At 47.2% G+C, this 20085-nt stretch overlaps 1 long non-coding RNA gene across 1 annotated transcript; it reads left to right on the plus strand.

The window, feature by feature from the left end:
• Positions 1-14671: 14671 nt before the first annotated feature.
• LOC311583444 lies at positions 14672-19159 on the plus strand. The gene is made up of 3 exons (XR_014774516.1): positions 14672-14804; positions 16740-16824; positions 16964-19159. It is a non-coding gene; the product is annotated as an uncharacterized lncRNA (long non-coding RNA).
• The last annotated feature ends 926 nt before the right edge of the window (positions 19160-20085 follow it).

Genomic DNA, 20085 nt, shown 5'->3' on the forward strand with positions numbered 1-20085 from the left:
CACACCTGCCCAGGTGAACACATGCATCCCCCACAAATATACATATGAGTGCACATAGGAGGAAATTAAAAAACGCAGAAGAAAACAAGAGAAAATTGTGGGTATAAGAGAAAGCCCCAAATAGCAATTAGGAATTAGAGAGAGTGTAGAAATAACACATGGGAAGTGAGAAGCACAGCTTGTTTGCTTCTTGTGAGCATTCCAATGTGGACTCTTTAGAAGGGTGTTTTTCCAGTACCAGAGGTTGAACACAGACTCATGCACATATGAGGCAAGTGACCTCACTGTGCCCAGCCCTCCAATATGGCTCTACAGGATTAGTGCAGTCAACCTGCCTCAGGGTGATCTTGAGGGATATTTGAGTTGGGGGTCAATCCTGTCTGTGGCGATAAATAAGCTTGAAATTCTAACGTCTTAACGAAACAAATACACTTGCCCCAATCATGAATCCAACATAAGGGTTCTTTCTTAGTAAGCAATTTTTCTCCATGAAGGACTATAATACCTGTTAAATAAATTACCTAAAGGAAGCTAATCAAGCCGGGCGTGGTGGCGCACGCCTGTAACCCCAGCACTCGGGAGGCAGAGGCAGGCAGATTGCTGGGAGTTTGAGGCCAGCCTGATCTACAAAGTGACTCCAGGACAGCCAAGGCTACACAGAGAGACCCTGTCATGAAAAACCAAAAGGAAAAAAAAAGAAAAAGAAAAAGAAAGCTAATAAAGGGTTCAGTGACAGAGATTCTTTCCATATTAGAATTCTACCAACCTGAGTTTTGGGGTTCTCTGCATGTGGCTAGTTCTGGGATACTATGGGGGATGGGGTGTTGACCCCACATGTCCACATCCAGCAATGGAATCTATTGCTTCTAAGTGAATTCCACTGGATAGAAATCACGAAGGGGAGCAGCAGTTTCAGGAAAGCAGGACCCTCTCACCTCCTTGTAGCTCAGTGATGAATTGTGCTCAGCATTTGGTCCACGGCCCACTGCTTTGTAGCTGGAAACCTGAAGTGCCACTGAACTACATCCTGAATACAAGTCATGACCCCCTAAGTAGTTAGCCTCCTGGGTCAGTCGGACTGAGGAAAGACAAACAAACAAACAAACAACAAATAAGAAATATGGATGTACATTAAGTGTCAAGTGTGCCTTAGCTTCCTCATCTGTAAGTGGAGATAATAAGAGTTCTTCTTGCTTTATACAGTTTCAGGAAATAAGTAATAGTATGAAGAGGTATTTAGAGGGGTGCCTGGCTTATAGTAAAGGCTCGGGGATAGACAGCAATGGGGGAAAAAGGCTAGGGAGAAGGAAGGAAGGAAGGATGGAAGGAAGGGAGAGAGGGAGGAAGGAAGGAAGGTTTCCTTGGAGTGGAAGTTTTGCCAAAGCAGAAGTTTTTGCTTTTTTTCCTATTACTCTGAATTTAGTCACATGACCACACATAGCTGCAAAGGAAGCTGTGAAATGTAGTCATGATTTATTCTGTCTAAGATGTATATGTTTGTCTAGAAATCAGAACTTCCTTCACCACTCATGGAAAAATAAAGTAATAGATATTTGGAATATCTAATGGTTTTTATCATGGTCACCACCAGCCCAGACAAGACTCCCTTTCTATGCCTTTTAAGTTCCTGCTTAGTGTGCAGCACCCTCTGGTTTAAAACACAGGACCAGGGACTGGAGAGATGGCTCAGTGGTTAAGAGCACCGTCTGCTCTTCCAAAGGTCCTGAGTTCAATTCCCAGCAACCACATGGTGGCTCCCAACCATCTGTAATGAGGTCCGGTGCCTTCTTGTGGTGGGCAGGCATGCATGTGGGCAGAATACTGTATAAATAATAAATACAATCTTAAAAAAAAAAAACAGGACTGGAGCCTGACCAGTGGAGACAGGCAGATCCCAGGCAGTCCAGCTGAAGTGGAGAGGTCCAGGATCAGTTCGAGACTATATCTGAAAAAGGAAGTTTGAAAAGAATTGGTGAAGACATGCAACATTGAACTTTGACCTCTACATGTGCACGAGTGCACTTCGTACACACACCCACATACACACCTGCGTACACACGAACAATCACACCCTTACCACACATACACACAGGAAATGTGGACTTCTGAAACACAAAGACTTTCACTGCTCTCAAAAGGAACCAACATTACCAATGTTTTAATCTCAGGTTTCAGAATAGCAAGACAATGAACATCTGTTGTGTGAGACACAGCCTGCAGTGTTTTGCTGCGACGGCCTCAGGAAACCAATATAGCTTACCTGGTCTCTGCTCGCCAGAGCAAAACTTTGTCCTGGCTGTCTAGGCTGGGATTGGTCTCAGCCTTTGGTTCCATTCCTCCATGTGGACTTTTCCAGTTCCCAGCTCATCCTACTGACCCCTGCTATATCTCTCTGCCACCCAGTTGGCTCACTGGGCCTCTTTCCCTTAAATGCTCTAGGTGCTGCCTCCAACACACATGGGGTGGGCCGCAGCACTTGGGGACCACACTTCCATTTTAAGAATCCCCCTCATACAAATAATGTTTCAATGGAAGCCAGAATCTTGCGCCTCCTCCTGGGGCTTTATTTGTCCAGCAGAACGGAACAGGGTAGAGCAGCGGACAATCACAGTAAATAATTAGATCACTTTTCTTTGGGGTGGGGCGGGGGTGGGGTGGGACTTTGCACAAACCAAAGCGGAGGCGGGTCCTCAGAAATCCTTTTTGAACTTCCAAGGTGTCTTCTGAAGCGCAAGATGTCTCCGCTGTTGTCTCAGACACACTTTCCGGCGATAGGAATGTGATGGCGCATAATCATTGTCACCTTGACTGAGTCTAGAATCACCTAGGAGACACACCTCTGGATGTGTCCTAAGGATGATCTCAGAGAGGTTTGGCTCACCAGGGAAGATCTGCCCTGAATGTGGGTAGCACATAAGCTGGGATTCCGGACTGATTAAAAGAGAGAAAGCGAACGGAGTGCAGGTGTTCACCTCAATTCCCTGATGACGAATTCAACATGAACAATATCCCTGTGCTCCTTGTGCTGGTCAGAGGCACTCTCGCTGGACCACCTCCCGGCTTTGAAGGACCGGACCCTTCAACTGTCAGCCAAAATAAACCCTGTGGGTTTTGTTGGTGCTGGTGGTTTCTTTAAGTTGCTTCTTGTCAGGTATTTCGCAACAGCAAAGAAAAAGTCAACTACTATAGCAAATAAGTGAGTTCCATGAGACAGAAACCCAGGAAATGGAATGGAAAGACAGCCAACTAGCATGCCCTTATCCAGAAGGGAAATCCACTGGAAAAGCTCCCGGGCAGCCTGAGCTGCGGTGCAAATGCCGTGTGCCCCAGGCTTCCCACGCAGCTGTGTTAGCAAAGACTTCCTTCCTTAGATATCCTAAGAATCCTGAGTTCACACAGCATGGTCACTGAAGGTACAGGCTAGAAGGAGAAAGCCCTTGCTGATGGAAGGATGTGGGAGGAGGAAGGTCACTAAGGAGTGCTGAGGAAAATGAAAGGACCCCAAGCTGATAGAGCAGAAAAGCCAGATTGGGGGGGCTGTCGTTAGTAATGGGATAGAAATGAGTCTCTGCCCCCAGCCTGTGAAGCAAGGGCTCGCTGGTTAAATGAACATTGACTGCAGCTTTTTCTTTCTTTATTTCTTTCTTTCTTCCTCTCTCTCTCTTCTTTCTTTCTTTCTATCTATCTGTCTTTCTTTTCTTTTTGAGACAGTGTTTCTCTGTGTAACAGCCCTGGCTGTCCTAGACTTGCTTTGTAAACCAGGCTAGCCTCGAACTCTTGGAGATCCATCTGTCTCTGCCCCACAAGAGCTGGCATTAAAGGCGTACACTACCATGCCCAGCGTCCACTGCAGCTTTGAACTGGACGAGAAGTCATAGACAAATTACCTAAGAGGGGACATCCGGGATACCAACTCCCTGTGCTGCCCAGAGTGTGGAACAAAGGGAACACCTCTGGATCTGTGGCACTCTCTTTCACCTCTAGTGTTTAGAGGGAGCAGAAGGCAGAAGCAACACAGGGGCTTTGTCCATTCTTCTACCCAGCCATGGGTGGCAGGCAGTGGGTCCATGGGCTTTCTTTCTGCCTAGCTCTGCATTAGGAAGCCATGAGAAGCTTCCATTTTGGGGTGGGGGTTGTATCTCCTGGGTGTACTCCAGGCTGAGCTCCCAGGAGCATTCTGGTACCTGGTGCTCATGTTGTGTGTTCAGGCTGTTCCCAGGAAAAGACGTGAGGGAACACACTTTCCTTCGTCCATAACCTCTCTTCCAGGAGGAGAAAGACAAGGAGCAAAGAGCAGGGACAGCCAGTCTGCATTGCATCCGAGTTTCATTTTTGTTTTTATGCTTTTAATTTTCAGATGAATAATTCAGTGGGTATGCCAAGGTTGAAATATTTTTCTGTTTTCAGTGAGATGTGAGAAAAGGAAATGAATTTTAATGAAATGTTTTGGTTTACTTTATCTGAGGCTCCCAGTATAGTGGGATCCCCAGGCCCTAAACTAGTGCCAGTCTTGTAGCTTCTTGCCTGAAAAAGAAAACAGAAAACCAGATGGCCACTCTGCTTGGCCCTCATGCACTCAGCTATTGCCTGGATGGACAGAGCTACCTGTAAGCCCGGGGCTGATAAACCGCTGAAAAGACTGTGTTCTTCTCACAGGTGCAGATGCAGGCCCACAGGTCTCTGTCCACAGCTGGGAAGCACCTGCCTCAGGTTACTGGGGCCCAGCCATCCCGATGTGGCCAGGCTGTTGTGAAATTGGCACATGGCCAAGTAGTTTTAGCAGAACAGGAAGAACGCAAGCACTCGTAATTCTGTAAACAAGATTGAAGGGAGGCGGAGGAAGGTGGCAAGCTCTCCAAGGGAAAGACAGGGCTGTCAGGTGGAGGTGATGTCACAGGCATCTGAGAATACGCCAGACCATGAGGTAATCTGTAGCTGCGGGCACAGGACATGTTTTTAAGCAAAGCTTTCTGAAGAAAGTCAGCAGCTAACAACAGACCACGTGGATTCCCTTAAGCAGGACTGTTGATGGGCTTCCTCCCGAATCAAGAAGCCACCTGCCCCAAGTGAGCTGTCATCGATAGATCACTCAAAGGAATGACTCGCTGAGCCCTTCCCTAGTGTCGGCACGGAGGTGGCTTTGGGAAACAGAGAGCCCAGGATAACCAGCCCCTGCCTGCCAGGGCCTATGAAAATAGGCTTGCCAAGACAGAGCCTACGTACACTCAACCGAAAACCCAAAGAGAATCTGCTGTCACGTGCTCCTTGCACGGCCTCTCGGTGGCCGGCCTGTCTAAGGTCACCTTGTCCAGAGATCCTAGTAAATGTCTGAAACAGACAAGGAAGGGCATCCCTTGAAATAACTTGGTTATGAAAGATTTACATGGCCACAGGAAGCTGGTGGCGAGTCTCTTCCGCATGCTTGGCCACTTAAGGTTTCAAAGCACCTTCAGTATTGCACACATTGTCCTCACTGCAGCAGAGGTTAAGGTCGCTTGGGAGGGCGTTTGGGACTTCCCAGGCCTTATAAGAAGAAAGATATCAGGAAAAACACTTGTGAAGTGCATGACCAGAAATGGACCCAAAGCAGCACCTCGAGTTTCTCATTCTCTTTCCTGGGTCTGCCTCCCTCCCTCCCTCCCTCCCTCCCTCCATTCCTCCCTCCCTCCCTCCCTCCCTCCCTCCATTCCTCCCTCCCTCATGGATGTTACCATATTACCTTCCCTCCCACAAGTGGCTAGCTGAAGACCAGATGCCGTCATTCGTTCAGCTTGCAGCTTCCTCTCTTCCCCAGACCCCAACTCCTGTATCTCCCACCCTGGTCTATTCTTTACCCCACCCCCCACCCCCCTCTGCGCATGCTATCAGCTGTCAGCCATGTTTAATTTATACTTATACAAATCATCCTGCACCTGTAGTGGCAAAGCAGGGGTCACTGTCCTCTCTCAAGCCTGAGAGGGAGATCGAGGGGACCCTGACAGCCCAGCAGGGACAGGTCTGTCATTCTAGGAGCACAGGGACATGGCAACCCTGGAAGGGAAGGTCTTGGAGAGTTGGCGTGGATAGAGCTGGCTCTAGAATGCAACCGACTGTGGGAAAGGAGGGTACAGGGTGAAGAAATCGTTCCACTCTGTGGAGAGCTGCAATGAAGAGGTGAGTGGGTCAAGGAAGAGATGCTCTGTTTTCTTGCCATTAGGCAAGCTGTAATATTTATCTGGGCAGAGCGAAGCAAGACTGGGCAGGAAAGCGGGGTGGGAGGTTCAGGGAGATGGAGTCAAACCTTCCAACAAAACATATTTCACATGCTTAATAATTACCAATAGTGAGGAAGTGGCTGATTGTTCTGACCTGTCTTCTGCTGCTATAACAAAATCTTGGAGACCGGGTGAAGTGTAAGGAAAAATGTTTCTTTTGGCTGCTCGTGCTGGCTGCCAAGAACGTATGCCAAGCATGGTGTGGTTGTTTGAATGGGGACGACTCCTGGAGGCTCATGTGATTGGATACTTGGTCCTCAGTTGGTGGAACTGTTTAGGAAGGATTAGAGGGTCTTCTTGGAGTAGGCGTGTCCCTCGGGTGGCAGGCTTTGAGGTCTCAGAGCCCCATGCTACTCCTAGTCCTACTTAGAGTCTCTGCCTCATGGTTATGTCTCAAGATGTGAGCTCTCAGTTAGTTACTGCTCCAGCGCCTGCCTGCCTGCTGCAGTGTGGACTAACCCTCTGAAGCCGTAGGCCCCAAATAAACTCTCCTTTCTACACAGTGATAGAAAAGTAACTAAGGCACATGGTGCCGGTCTCATGCTAGTTCCATTCCTCCTGGAAAGCCTATGAGAAAGAAAGAGAGTACTGGAGAAACAGCTTTGCTGCTCAGTTGGTATATAAAAATAAGTTCCAGATGCATCAGGATTTCTCAAGTTAAAAGTTAAAAATAATTGTTGTGTTGTTTTGTTTCTTTTAGTGTGCACACGTGGAGGCCAGAAGGCAACTTGTAGGTCGGTTCTCTCCTTCTACCACACGGGTCCTGGGGATCAAACTGAGCCATCTCACCAGTCCTCCATTGGCCTTTAAAGGTGAGGCCGGGCCTGTCAGCCCAGGCCTGTAACTCCAGGCGCTCAGAAGGCTGAGGCAGGAGGATACTAAGCTCTAAGTTTTCCAGGGCTACAGAGCAAATTCAAGATCAGTCAGGCCAACTTAGCAAGACCTTGTCTCAAAATAAAAAGTACAGAGGCTGGACAATGCAATCGGACGTTATAGCTTCTGCTCAGCATGTGTGAGGCCATCTAGTACCGCTGGAACTCACCAGTGCTGCTCTGGGGTATCCAAAGTCTGGTGAATAAGAATCACTGTCTGGTTCTTGGAAGAGGAAAATGTGAAACACAGGAGAGCTGTCAACCGTGCGCCACAAGGAAGAACGAACCAGAGTCTCTACATCTCCTAGTTGGGAAATGTTGCCATAGTGTAGAATGAAGGTAGGAAGATCAGTTTTAGAGCTATGCTGTGTTTTCTTCAAGAAAGGGAGGTACATAATGTGGCATACTCACCTTAGCATGCATTTGTATAAACAATACTGCCTAGATACATAGGAAATTAATCTCTAGGTGCGTGAGGTGGGACAGAACGGCTTTGGGTCTGCGTCCAGCTCCCTGAGATGGGTCCAAAGCCTTCCTGAAATTCTCCCCCGGAGACCTAAACATATAAGTAAATTAAAGGGTGAGGGAAGCTTTAAAAACAACAACAACAACAACAACAATAAAAAGCCTTCTCTGAAATGTCCCACCAAGTCTGGAACAGTGTTTCAAGTTACTAATGACTTTAACTATTAGCTTCAACCTAAGTTCAAACCCTAACTCAGAGGGCAAAGTGCTCCCTGCATCAGCATGAGGACCTTGGTCTGCAGCGTTCATGTAAAAAGCTGGCCATGGTAACACGTGTTTGTAATCCTGGAGCTGGAGAAGCAGAGACAGATAGATCTTCCAGGCCTGTTACCCGAGGCAAAAAATAAAAAAATAAAATAAAATAAATTGAATTGTCCTGTAGAAGGATCATGCAAGATTGTCCACTGGCTTCCATACTCCCCTTCACAGGCACACATATGTATCTACCTGCATGTATACACACTCACATACACACACACACACACACACACACACACACACACACACACACACAAAGATCATATCATATCTGTGGAAGCACACATATCGGCCTTCCATATTTCAGACATGTATTGTAAATATTTAAATCAAGGCAACCTGTTAAAATGTTGTTTGTGCCCGCTCTGTTTTCTGAGCATGCATGGTATGGAAGGTTCTGTGGGACCCTCTAAATCCCTGGCAAAGCACCTTTTATTGGCTCTGTGGCTTTGATGGCACACTGTGCCTCACACCATCACTGTCACCCTCACAGTCTGTGCTCAGGCCAAGCAGATCCCCTGCTAACTTCTTTTTTTTTTTAATAAAATTATAAATTATTTTATTTTTATACGTATACACTTATATTATTGTACATATATACAATAGATTACCTATGGCAAGAAGAACCATGACACAATCAGGAATTATATAAATGTTACGTTCTTAGTGTTTTGGCTATTTGTATTTGACAGCCTTGAAGAAGAGATCTTTTGTATCTTGGTGCATCTAAGTTTCTGAATGTAAGTCCCCTGTTAACTTCTTGCCCACGTTTTCCATCTGCCAGGTGCTGAGCGGGGTCTGGTCAGCAGGGAGTGGTCCTCCCTCACGTTTGACCAGCTACTTCTTTTGCCTCAGTGCAAGAACAGAACTTCACACAAAGCCCCGCAGTGGCTGCAGCTGCCCAGAGCTGCAGGGAGCAGGCACACCAGGCTATTGATCCCAGACACGGGGGTTCTTTGGGGTTGATGTAAATGGTCTGAAGTTAAGCAACGGTGACAGTTACACAACTCTGGAAACACTGAAATCCACTGACATTTAAAAGGCAAGCTTTATGGGGTATGAACTGAATTTGCTTTTTTCAAAATGCCTTCTTCTGGGAAGTCTTCCTTGATACACATGGCCACCCACGGTGTCAGGAAACCTTCATACCCGCTAAAGCAGATGCCACTGCCCTCAGGAGTAAGTGGGCCATACGCAGAGGAAACTGAGAGCAAGGCTGGGGGAGGACTGCGCCTGCAGAAAGTTCTACAGCAACTCAAAGCTGCCCCCACTTCCTCTGCCATGACCTAAGAATTCTAAACAATGTTGTTGGTGAAGTATGTTTCCCAGGAGCCAGGCATGGTGGTGCATACCCTTAATCCCAGCAGAGGCAGGCAGATCTTTGTGAGTTGGAGGGCCAGCCTGGTCTACAAAGTGAGTCCAGGACCTCCAGCACTATTACATAGAGAAACCCTGTTTCAATAAACAAAAGCAACAACAATAACAACAAAAATGTTTCCCAGGTAAAGAATGCTTCAGGTCAGCAAAACGTTGATTGATTATTCAATTTATACCTTTTCCATTATATGCTGGTACAAAAGCAATCCACATGCATTGGAGCTGGGCTTAGAATTTTGATTTTTGTTTTCTCTTTCTCTTCTGGATGCTGGAGAGCAGCAGTGAGACTCATGCTAATGAGGGTGAACAAATGATGCTCCGCTGTGCTGTGTTGCTAAGCTACCATGTCTGGTAGGCTGGACAAATGCACTGCATTTCGGATTTATGACATAGCCAACTGTCCAGCTGTACCCCCACTGTAAGCTGGGATGCATGCGTCTACATAAGCGTCAGATTTCAAAGTGGAATCACGTACCCTTTAATAAAACAATGCTATTCTATGTGGGAGTTAGTTTGGGCAATCCCCAGCTCCCTCTGGCCTCTCATGATCCCTCTGCTGTGGGGCTGTGTCTGAGAAGGTTGCCAGTGCTGTGATCCGGAGCAGCCCTATGTGATCAGCCTCAACTGTTTTTACGCTGTACATCCAAAACAAACATCAAGAGCGACCTGGGGCAGTGAGAAGAAAAACAGTACGGGGTGTGCTCCAGCGTCCCTACTCTCTGTGACCACGTGAGCTTTGATTTGTGTGTTAAAAGTTCAGCAGCGAATCAGTAAGAAATAGGACGTTTCCTGTGGTGGGTACAGGTTTGAGTTCACACATGAAGCATGTTACTGACTTTGACACCGAAGGGAAGTTATTTGCTGGTGAATTCAAAACAAAACAAGCCACTACGACAATACTAGGTGCCTGCTAGCACTGTCAATAATAATCTCCTGTAGATTATTACTGTTTTTACTAAAATTCATCAGCTAATGAACAGCTGTTTACATCGAGGCTATATTATTGAGACTTTAATAAAAAAAAATCAGTACTTAATGCTCCCTATATAAAAATGATAGAGTAATGGCATGGGATTTTCCCTTCTTTTTTATAGTTACATATGCTTATTTATTTATTTTTATTGGGAAGATTAAATATATATTCAATATAAGGAAATTTTCAGCTTGCATTGCTTTTGTGGCTATTTTTGTTATTAATTTAATTTAATGATTATTACCAAAAAAATCTCAATCACCCAGAGAAGGGATTATTTCCTAACACTTTTCTCTATTACACTAAATTAAATATTAATTATTAAATCATTAAAATTAATATTTATGACAAATCCATTAATGTGTTGCTTGAATATGATTCTAAATATTGAGTGTAAATATATTTATATATTGAAAATTATTCCTATTAATTTAAGATAGTCAAGAGAACAATCTGTAGTGCATGCTTTTAGTAAATTGCTAAATTTGATGAACTGTCTGGTGACTTATTTGGCATGAAATTGCTTTTGCCCTAATAGATGGACAGCGTGTCTCTGTGGAAAAGCTAGGGTACAGAGTATGTAGACTAATTTTTTGGTGTTCAGAGCACCAGTGAGAGGAGCTGAGATTGGCACCAGGCTCTCCTGACTCTCCTGGACATCACACTTACTGGGTGCCTTCCTTCCCCATCTTCCACTATAACTACATGCCACCTGCCCTTCCTTCACTGGAAAAGCTGCTGGCGTAAAGACCAGTGGCTGAAAGGACTGTAGACTCTGGTAAGTCCAGCTGTCATTTCAGCCAGGAATTAGGAGTGGAGAGGCAACCCCACTGGAGAGTGCATCTGCTCTCCTCCCTCTCCCACTCCCCCCATGGACACCACACACACACACACACACACACACACACACACACACACACACACATTCCGTTTTCTGTGCTTTCAGCCTCTGCCTCTTGAGATAATCGTCCTCCAGTTACCTTGTCAGAGACGCTTGCCTTGAGTCAGGGGCTCGCCTCAATTTCAGGTTAGCTCCCACATTTAATCACAGCACTTGGGAGGCAGAGGCAGGAGGATTGCTGTGAGTTTGAGCCAGCTTGAGCTACACGGAGGCAAGCTTGGGCTGCTGAGTCAGGCTATGTCTCAAACCCCCACCCACAAACAAATAAGCAGACAGACAAACAGCTCACACGCAAACAAGCAGACATACAGACAAACAGCCCACACTGACTACCAAATGCGAAATGAACCTCCCAGTCACTAACCAATTACTAAGCATTGTCCTGTTTCATTTCTTTTATAACCTACAGCCAATTACTAAGCAGTGCTGTTTCATTTCTTTTATAACCTACAGCACTGCTTAGCTCCTTATCCATCCATCTATAGTTTTTCTCACTTTCTATCTCTGATATCAGATCAACGCTTGGCGTACAATCGGCTCCTAATAAGTGCTTATTAAAGCCTTGAAAAAACAAACAAACAAACAAACAAAAACGAAGGCATGAAAGGATTAGTAATGCACTGGGCAAAGCTAAGCCACCCTGCATTCAAAGGGCGAGGTGTGGGGGCAGGGCACCTGGCTGGTGAGCCCTGAGCTGCCAGGGACAGGGCCAGGCTCCACCCATCAGTACCTGGCCACACACTAGCACACAGTCTTTCACAGGTTGTTTCCCTCGGCCTTCTTCCTGGAGCCCCAGGGGTACAGAGCCCCATCCTTGAGGAGGCTAAGCAAGAGCAGCATTGTCACAGGCCTGGCCTCAGTGTCAAGCGGGCCACCCTGGTTTCATGTGTTACTATAGGACACCTTTGCACATCTGTATACCACCACGCCCACTGTTCAGTGGAGACCTGACGGTGTTCAGTGACGAAGCCTCCACAGGTCCCCGAAGAGAAGCTGGCAGAAGAAAGGAAACCGCCCTGACCTCAGCTGTATGAAGTTTCCTCCTTCCCCTCCCAAATCATTAACAAAGACTGACACTGTAGTATTTATCAAAAACTCTTGTTCCCTAAGTGGTAATAGAGAATAATTATCTCAGCATGCCGTCAGGGCAGTGATCTTCTTCAAAGCAATTTGTGGCAAGGATATGCATTTTTAAACTAGATTAGATTTTCCAAGAGCTGGCTCTTAAACCCGCTCAGAAGGTATTTACAACTCACCTGGTGAGGCCATGCCTGTCTCCAAGCCCGGTTTCTCTTCATTAGGTCTTACTTAATTGAATCAAAGTCATTTTGGGATTGTCCCAACAGAAAACCTTTTTATCTCTTAGTGAATATGTCTCAACAAGGCCCTAAAGTAAATAAAGCCAGGATTCCACTCACTGGCTGGAACTCTAGCGTCCCATCCCCCACCCCACCCCCAGCCTCACCCCCTAAGCCTACTGCCCTACTTCATCTGTTTGTCTTGTGGAAGGAAATCGCTTGTGGAGTTAACTGTTGCCAAGGCAAGCAACACGCTGTCTGGTGGACTGTTTGTTTGTTTTAATTATTAAAGAGAGACATTGTTATTTCCACCCTACTCCCCAGCCCTACCCCATATGTGTGTGCTGGGGATGGAACCAAGGAGCTTATACCTCTTAGCAAGGCTCTGATCGCTAAGCTACACCCTCAGTCCCCTTCTCTACCTCTCCTCTGGGTCCCCCTTCTCCCCAATGTACAACGCTCTGACTGACCTGGAACTCACAGAGATCTGCCCATGTCTGCTTCCCAAGTGCTGGGATAAAAGGCATATGCTATCACCAGCCACTTTCTTTCTTCATTCTTTTTTTGTTTTTTGTTTTTGTTTTTGTTTTTCAAGACAGGGTTTCTCTATGTAGCCTTTGCTATCCTGGACTTGCTTTGTAGACCAGGCTGGCCTCGAACTCACAGAGTTCCACCTGCCTCTGCTTCCCCAAGTGTTGGGATTAAAGGCATGCGCCACCACACCCGGTTCCTTTTCTTTCTTTTCTTTATTTATTTTTTAAAAATTTTTGTTGCTTTTTGGTTTTTTAAGACAGGGTTTCTCTGTGTAGCCTTGGCCATCCCGGACTCGCTTTGTAGACCAGGCTGGCTGGCCTCCACTTGCCTCTGCTTCCCGAGTGCTGGGATTAAAGGCATGTGCCACCACAGCAGGGCTAATAATGAGTTTCCCATAGCCAGAGTATGCTTGCAATCCTGTGGATAACCGCATCCAGTCAGGAGTGTTATATTCACCTTTCACTGAGGTTTTTTGCTTGTTGGTTTTGTTTGCGACAGGGTTTCTCTGTGTAGCCTTGGCGGTCCTGGACTCACTTTGTAGACCAGGCTGCCCTTGAACTCACAGAGATTCACCTGCCTCTGCCTCCCCAAGTGCTGGGATTATAGGCGAGCACCACCGCGCCCTGGCTTTGAGTTCAAATGCATATGTGGAAGCCAAAGGCTGAAGTCAGTGGTCGTCCTGAATTACTCTCCACCTTTTTTTTTTTTTTTTTTTTGAGGCAGGCTCTTTCGCTGAACCTGGAAGTCACTGATTTGGCTAGCCAGTAGGCGCCAGGAGTCCTATAGTCTCCACCTTCCCAGTGTTGAGATTACAGATGGACGCCATGTTTATATGGGAGCTGGGGTCCAAGCACTCTGAACAATCTCCCAAGTCCCTGGGTCTAGAACTTAAAACTCAGTTCCCTATTGCTTAATGGCAGGGCAAAGAGGAAATCTCTGCAAAGTCCTTACAAAGATTTACAGGGCTCATCTGCTCGGCTGTCAGGGTGCCTGTCTCCTCTGTCCCTTGTGCTTTTGAGGACCTGGCCTTCAGCAGCTGAGAACAGAACTCAGGGCCTCACATGGACCGTGCAAGTGTCCTACACTGAGCATTATTCCTAGTCCAGCCCCTGCCTTTCAAACACACAGAGTGAAAGGGATGGGGCCCAAGATGTGAAATAAAACTGAACCAGCAAACCAGGTACTTCAGACCCTCCTCCCCCTCCCCTCCCCCTCCCCTCTCCCTCCCCTCTCCCTCCCCTCTCCCTCCCCTCCCCCTCCCCTCCCCCTCCCCTCCCGCTCCCCGTGGGATGGCTTTATACAGCTTCAGAAATCTCAAGTCCAGGAATCTGGAACGTGGCTCGAGTGGGCTTTTTTCTCCGCTACTCTCCGGCTTCCAGCCTAGAAAATACTAAGGTTATGTTTGTAACATTTTTGCAGTAGCTTTCCTTGACTCCACCTAAACTCCATTTCGCAGCGGCCAGAGATCACCCCCTCCATCCTCTGCCGCGAGGCGGGTTCTTCCTCTTGCTCCTGGCTAGTATCAGATGTCAAGGAGGGGGGGGCGGGGTTTGACCCTGAAATAATTAACTCCCTCAGCCCCAGCCAACTCAGTCATCTGACCAGTCACGTGGCTAGACCACCCCCCCACCCCCACCTACACCCCCACATCCCCCCACCCCCCCCACCCCACCCCCAGCCTATCCTCCAGGATCCTCGGTGTCACTCAGTCTCCCAGAGAAGGGCAGCAATTAACAAAAGGTCGAAGGTACCCACGGTGAATCCGCATCAACACTCTGACTGGGACTCTCCACTCTTAGCTCCCCACCCAAGGTGAGACACAGGCACACCCCACCCCACACACCACACACCCCGCGCGCACAACGAAAAGCTTGCGCGGTGGGGGGCGCGCGCGCGCGGGGGTTGGGGGTGGGTTCGCGAACATAAATGTAGGACCCAAGAAGTTCCAACTACAAGGAACCATCCAAGGGCTGGAAAAAACAGCAAAAGCGTTTTCCATCCCAGATCAGTGCTGTGCTCTGCTGCTGACAGGGCCGGGCGGGGATCTCAGGGTCGGCCTGGACTCACGCATTATATAAACTTGGCCTTCCGCTTTGCTCCATGCTCAGCTCCAACACTGCAGGACATTTGCAAACAGATGGGCGAGAGATCCAGCGGCTCCGGCACCTCCCTTCTCTCCCTGGCCTAGGTCTACCCAAGTCTACTAAACTGCTCCGTTCTCTCCAGTCCTCCCATGACCTGGAAATGGCACCCTGGAGCACGAGGCTCCCGGGGGAAAAATGGCATTCTATTATTAAACTAAGGTGTTTCTGTCACAACCCTGGTTCTCAGGAAGCGTTTGAGAACGCTTGGTTCATTCAGGCATCTCAGGGAGGTATCAGGTATCCGCATCCCTAAGTTTTTCTGCTTGTGAACAGAGTGGCTCTGTGGAGGGACATAGATCGGCCAGGCCCATGTGCTTGACAGTCTAGATGGGGCCCAGGAACAACCTGTCTGCCTGCCCGCCTTCCCCTAATCCTCCTCCTCCTCCTCTTCCTCCTCCTCCTCCTTCTCTTCCTCTTCCTATTCTTCTTCCTCCTCCTCCTCCTCTTCCTTTTCTGATTTTTCGAGACAAGAGTTTCTCTGTGTACCCCTGGTTGCCCTGGAATTTGCTCTGTAGACCAGGCTGGGCTTGAACTCTGCCTGCCTCTGCCTCCTATGTGCTGGGCTTAAAGACTCAGAAACAGTATTTCTGCAAGCCACCAAGCTATGATAGTGATGCTAAATTCTGATGTTTGTTCATTTGTCTTTGAGACAAGGTCTCACTTTAAGCCTAGAATAATAGTATTAAACTTGCATTAATCTTCTGCCTCAGCTGTTTGGGTGCTGGAATTACAGGCCTGTGCCATGCATGACACCAGACTCTACTGTTTTTCTTCATTGGAACAAAAAAAGTTTGACAAGCCGGGAATAGTGTCACAGCCCTGTAAGCCTGGCACTTGGAAGGAAGAGGCAGGTGGATCTCTATGAGTTCAAGGCCAGCCTGATCTGCATAGCAAGTTCCCGGACAATCAGAGTTGTCTAATGAGACCTGGGGTGTGTGTGTGTGTGTGTGTGTGTGTGTGTGTGTGTGTGTGTGTGTGTGTGTGATGACTGGGCTTGTGGCTCAGTTGGTAGAGTCCTTGCATGGCATGCTCAAAGCCCTTGGCTACATCCACAGCACTCCAGGGCCTGGCACACACCATGATCCTAACAATCAGGAGGCAGAAACGTGAGAATCAGAAGTTCAAGACTGTGTTCAGTTACATAGGCATTCCAGGTCAACTTCGAATCCGTGAGATCCTGTCTCAGGAAAACAAATATGTAGAAATAAATATTTGCCAACCAACATAATAGCATGACCAAGAGGCTAGAAGGCCAACCTCCTCTCAAGGAGTCTCTGGTATGTCAGAGGCAAACACAAGTACGTTTGTTATAAATTATAACATCTGTCCTTGTGTGTGATGAAAGCCCTTTTCCGGAGCACCGCAACTTAGGCAGGACTCACTCTGGGAGCATGGAAATAGAATCTTTCATAGCAGTAGGTGTCTGCAGAGACTGGCTAGGTGCCAGCTGCACAAAACAGGGGCAAAGCAGAGGTCAGCACCAGTGCGTGGATCTGAGTGTGGATCTGGAAGGATCAGCATCCTGGCGAGCAGGTGTGATCCTTGCACGGACTCAGACTCTAGCTCTGTCACCCACGAGCTGTGTCATCTTAATGTTTTTCAGATTCCTGACCTGTGAATTGGGATCAGTCGGATTTGCTGCGTCGATGTGAAAATGGCACAGAATGCACAGAAGTCACATATTTCAGGTCAGGTTTACTCAAGTGTTCTGGTATAACCGGAACTCTGGTTTTGAGAATGTATTGAGATAAGGTCTCCTGTGGTCCACAAGATGGCTTCCAATTTGTTATATAGCCTACGACGACTTTTGCCTCTCCTTTTTTTCAGGACAGGGTTTCTCCGTGTAGCCCCGGCTATTCTGGAACTGGCTTCAAACTCACAGAGAACTGCCTGCTTCTGCCTCCAAGATGCTGGGAATAAAGGAGGTATGGTACTGTGCAAGGCTGCCCAGTGATGGCTTTGGTCTTCTCATCCTCCTGCCTCCCGGGTGCTGGGGTGGGAGCACAGGAATGTGTCATTTGGTTTTGTGCTGTGCAAGGGACGGAAGGCAAGGTTTGTGTATGATAGAGAAGCACTCCCTTAGCTGGGCTACGTCCCTGTGACCGTTTAAATGAAAATGGCCCCATGGATGTATAAGGAAAGGCATTACTGGGTGGTGCGGTCTTAGTGGAGTAGATGTGGCCTTGTAGGAGGAAGTGTGTCATTGGGGGTGAGCTTTGAGGTTTCAGAATCTCAAGCCAGGCCCGGTGGCTCACCCTTCTGCTGCCTGCAGATCAAGATGCAGAACTCTCCGTTCCTCTCCAGCACATGTCTGCCCGCATGCTGCCATGTTTCCCACCATGAGGATAACGGACTAAGCCTCTGAGACCGTAAGCCAGCCCTAATTAAATGTTTTCCTTTAGAACAGTTGCTGTGGTCATGGTGTCTCTTCACAGCAATAGAAAAAGCCCAACTAAGACAATCTTTAACCCTGGACCCCTAACTTTTAATCCAAATAAATTATGTTTTTGTGATGCTGGGGATGGGGCCCAGGGTCTAATGTGTGCTGGACAAACACTCTACTGTTGACCTGTATCAACCTCCTCTTATTTACCATAATTCCAAGTAAGGGATTTAATATTTTAATAAGATTTGGACTATCATGGTGCAAAGAAGAAAATGCAAAGGTTGCTGATACCTGTCCTTACCTACCACAAAATAATACTGTTCATTTTTCAAGTTTTGCTTCTTAAACTTGGGCATGCAAGGGGCTGGCATGATGGCTCAGTGAACATAGATCCTTGCTGCTGAGCCTGACCTGAGTCCAGTCCTGAGGCTCCATATTGGTAAGATGAGAGAAACAATTCCTGAAAGCTGTCCTTTTACCTCCTGTGTGTGCACACTGTGGAAATCCATGCCCATATATATACAAATGATAAATGACTACATGTACAAAAAAAAACATTAAAAAAAAAATAGACTCATGAGAACTGTATATATTTAGGGGAGAGATATGGAGAGCAATACAGGAGTAATATGCTTAATGCATAGTATATACTTATAAAACTCCTTATGTAACATAGTACCATGTACAATGAATATATGTCATGAAGAAAATGTAAACGGACATAGGGAGATGTTTTCACATACATATATACATATATAATATAAGGACATATATATTAAATCAGCTCAAGCCTGTTTATATTCTTTAATATTATATTCGAAATCCTGTTTATTTCTCTACACAGTTTCTTATCAGTAGCCATAGTTACTTAACTGAGCAAGAGGGGAAGAAATCGTTGTAGCAGTGTGGGGGGGGAGGGTAGGGGTGAAGACCCTTCCGCCTGCTCCGTAGGAAGCTGTACTGCTGAGCTGTACCCCTCCTGACCCTTGTAATGGGAGTTTCCACTGCCCTGTTGGGTAGAGAATGTTTCTTCTAGAGTATAGTTGGTCGGGGCTGGAGAGATGGCTCAGCAGTTAAGCAATGTGCAGAGGATGCAAGGTCACTCTCTGCCACCCACATCACACCTTCCTGTAGCTCTGCTCCAGAGGGATGCGACACTTCAGGGCTCCACAGGCAACTGCGCGTGCCCGCACACCCACGTGCTCGCACACCCGCACACCCACACACATCCACACACCCGCACACCCGCACACCCACACACCCACACACATCCACACTCTCCCACATGTATATGTGCCCATCTGGAAGAGAAGAACCTCATTGGAGAAAATGCCCCCGATCAGATTGACTGTAGGCAAGTCTGTCATGCGTTTTTTTGATTAATAGTTGATATAGGAGCCGGGCGTGCTGGCACACACCTGGAATCTCAGCACTCGGGAGGCAGAGGCAGGTGGAGCTCTGTGAGTTTGAGGCCAGCCTGCTCTACAAAGTCCAGGATGGCCATGGCTACACAGAGAAACCCTATCTCGAAACACAAAGCAAACACAAATAAATCTAAAAAAAAAAAAAAAAGAAAGAAAGAAAGAAAGAAAAAAAGAGTTATGAGTGTTTAAACTTCAGCCCTGATTTTGTTTGTTTGGAAGGGAAAAGGGGGGGATCTGAGAGGAGTTGGGGGTTTGGAAAAATGTGATAAAATATGATGTATAAAGTTTTCAAATAAACAAACAAACAAATAAATAAATAAATAGACAAGCAAGCTTCTACATGGAGTCTTGTCCCTTTGAAGGACCCGAGCAGGCCATATTCCTTCCCAAAGGGCTTCTCCTATGGTGTCTAAAGACACGAGGCTTTGCAGCACTTTTACCTCTACTGCTTGAAGAATTCTAGAAGGAGAGAGACGGAGAAGGAGGTGAAAAGTGAAAGAATTGAAGCGGGTCTGTTGGAACTGCGGACAGTGCTGCCCACTGAGTTTTGAGCAGGGCAGCCCCAGACGTCTGTATCCCTCACTTGAAATGAGATGCTGAGCCACTAATGGCCTCTCGGGGGGGTTCTGTTCGTTACCGCTTGTGACGCCTGCACATTTCATCAGATTTTAGGCACATTAAGTTAACGCCGTTCCAACTCACATTAACCCATGTACTGGACGTTGACGCCGAAACTGTGCAGGGAAGGAAACAATTCCTTCCCACGTAATGCAACTGCAAGTGGGTCTCAACAGACACTTCCAGGTGAGATCACCTTTACGGTAAACACCGCTGTGACGTCTGTGGCTTTGCAATCACGGCAGTGACGCATCAGACAAGTCCAGAGCTGTTGATTTTCCCTGTGAGAGGTGCTGTCCTTTCCCTGGCCCCTCCCCTCCCCCCACCCCTCCACCCCCGATTCAGCTTTCAGGCTCATTTCACAATTGGTCTCATTTTCAACCCCCTCCCTGACTCTTACGTTCATGTGGCCTTTATGATCTTGAATTTCCACTCCGGGTCTCATCGCTTGTTGTGTCAGGAAACCGCAATCTGTGGTTTTAAAAGCCAGCTGGGTGCACTGAGCCAGGTGTACTTAATGA

Source organism: Acomys minous (assembly GCF_964271855.1).
Source record: "Acomys minous genome assembly, chromosome: 2".
Lineage (NCBI taxonomy): Eukaryota > Metazoa > Chordata > Mammalia > Rodentia > Muridae > Acomys > Acomys minous.